This window comes from Salmo salar, chromosome ssa09, assembly GCF_905237065.1.
Source record: "Salmo salar chromosome ssa09, Ssal_v3.1, whole genome shotgun sequence".
Lineage (NCBI taxonomy): Eukaryota > Metazoa > Chordata > Actinopteri > Salmoniformes > Salmonidae > Salmo > Salmo salar.
Window position 1 is genome coordinate 2,276,373 of NC_059450.1, and position 2,369 is coordinate 2,278,741.

A 2,369-nucleotide genomic window follows, 5' to 3' on the forward strand; every position below is an offset into this window, starting at 1 on the left:
TTTCTGTGCCATGTTCTTTTTTCCCGCTTTTGTCAGCAGCTCTACCATTTCCTGTGAGATAGTTATCACCTAAACCAAGGGCCTCATCACGAGATCCAAAATGTCAGCACTGTTTCGTCCTTCATCAAAAATCCAATTCAATCTCATATTATTAAAGATGTCCTTGTTAATATAATTATCTCTTGGCAGCCCTGGGTTTAATGGGCGCAGAGGGAGGAAGCATTCGCAATGTTGATGTGTGTTTATTGCGTTCCTCGGGACAGGCAAAGCCAGGGCACTGGAAGATCTACAGAAGAGAGTCAGAGAAAGGGGCAGACAGGAAACAACTGCTATGTGGCATGTTGAGCGATATGAGTGTGGCGGGTTACACACACACACACACACACACACACACACACACACACACACACACACACACACACACACACACACACACACACACACACACACACACACAGAGTTCAAGTGAGATAAGGGAGACCTCATGGGTGGAGAGTTCTAAATGCCAATCGCAAAGGCCAAACATCTCAAAAATGACTCAAGCACTTGAAGAAAGATTAACAATGCATACGCAGAGATAGATGGTACATTAATAAATATACATACCCTTCCGTTCAAAAGTTTGGGGTCACTTAGAAATGTGCTTGTTTTTGAAAGAAAAGCTCATTTTTTGTCCATTAAAATAACATAAAATTGATCAGAAATACAGTGTAGACATTGTTAATATTTTAAAGGACTATTGTAGCTGGAAAAGTCTGATTTTTAATGGAATATCTACATAGGGGTATAGAGGCCCATTATCAGCAACCATCACTCCTGTGTTCCAATGGCACGTTGTGTTAGCTAATCTAAGTTTATGATTTTAAAAGGCTAATTGATCATTTGTCACGACTTCCGCCGAAGTCGGTTCCTCTCCTTGTTCGGGCGGCGCTCGGCGGTTGACATCGCCGGTCTTCTAGCCATCGCCGATCCACTTTTCATTTTCCATTGGTTTTGTCTTTGTTTCCCACACACCTGGTTTTCATTTCCCAATTACTGGTTATGTATTTAACCCTCTGTTTCCCCCATGTCTTTGTGTGTGATTGTATTGTTCAGGTCGGTACGTTTCCGGCAGTTTTTTTCCGGGTGCTGTGTTCACCCGTGTTTTGTGACAACCGTTATTGTTCGCACATTGGTATGTTTACTTTGGGCTATTTATTAAGTAAAGTGCTATCCTACGCCTGACTTAATGCACCAGCTAGACCCACCGCCTGACATCATTAGAAAACCCTTTTGCAATTGTTAGCACAGCTGACAACTGTTGTTCTGATTAAAGAAGCAATAAAACTATCCTTCTTTAGACTGGTTGAGTATCTGGAGCATCAGAATTTGTGGGTTCGATTACAGGCTCAAAACTGCTAGAAACAAAGAACATTCCTCTGAAACTCGTCAGTCTATTCTTGTTCTGGGAAATGAAGGCTATTCCATGCGAGAAATTGACAAGAAACTGAAGAGCTCGTACAACGCTGTGTACTACTCCCTTCAAAGAACAGCGCAAACTGGCCCTAACCAGAATAGAAAGAGGAGTGGGAGGTCCCGGTGCACAACTGAGCAAGAGGACAAGTACATTGGAGTGTCTAGTTTGAGAGACCGACGCCTCACAAGTCCTCAACTGGTGGCTTCATTAAATAGTACCCGCAAAACACCAGTCTCAACATCAACAGTGAAGAGGCGATGCCGAGATGCTGCCCTTCTAGACAGAGTTGCAAAGAAAAAGCCATATATCAGACTAGCCAATAAAAAGAAAAGATTAAGATTGGCAAAACAACACAGACACTGGACAGAGGAAGATTGGAAAAAAGTGTTATGGACAGACAAATCTAAGTTTGAGGTGTTTGGATCACAAAAAAATAACATTCATGAGATGCAGAAAAAATGAAAAGATGCTGGAGGAGTGCTTGACGCCATCTGTCAAGCATGGTGGAGGCAATGTGATGGTCTGGGGGTGCTTTGGTGGTGGTAAAGTGGAAGATTTGTACAGGGTAAAAGAGATCTTGAAGAAGGAAGGCTATCACTTCATTTTGCAACGCCATGGCATACGCTGTGGACGGCGCTTAATTGGAGCCAATTTCCTCCTACAACAGGACAATGACCCAAAGCACAGCTCCAAACTATGCAAGAACTATTTAGGGAAGAAGCAGTCAGCTGGTATTCTGTCTATAATGGTGTGGCCAGCAGTCACCGGATCTCAACCCTTTGAGCTGTTGTGGGAGCAGCTTGACCGTATGGTATGTAAGAAGTGCCCATCAAGACACTCCAACTTGTGGGAGGTGCTTCAGGAAGAATGGGGTGAAATCTCTTCAGATTACCTCAACAAACTGACAACAATG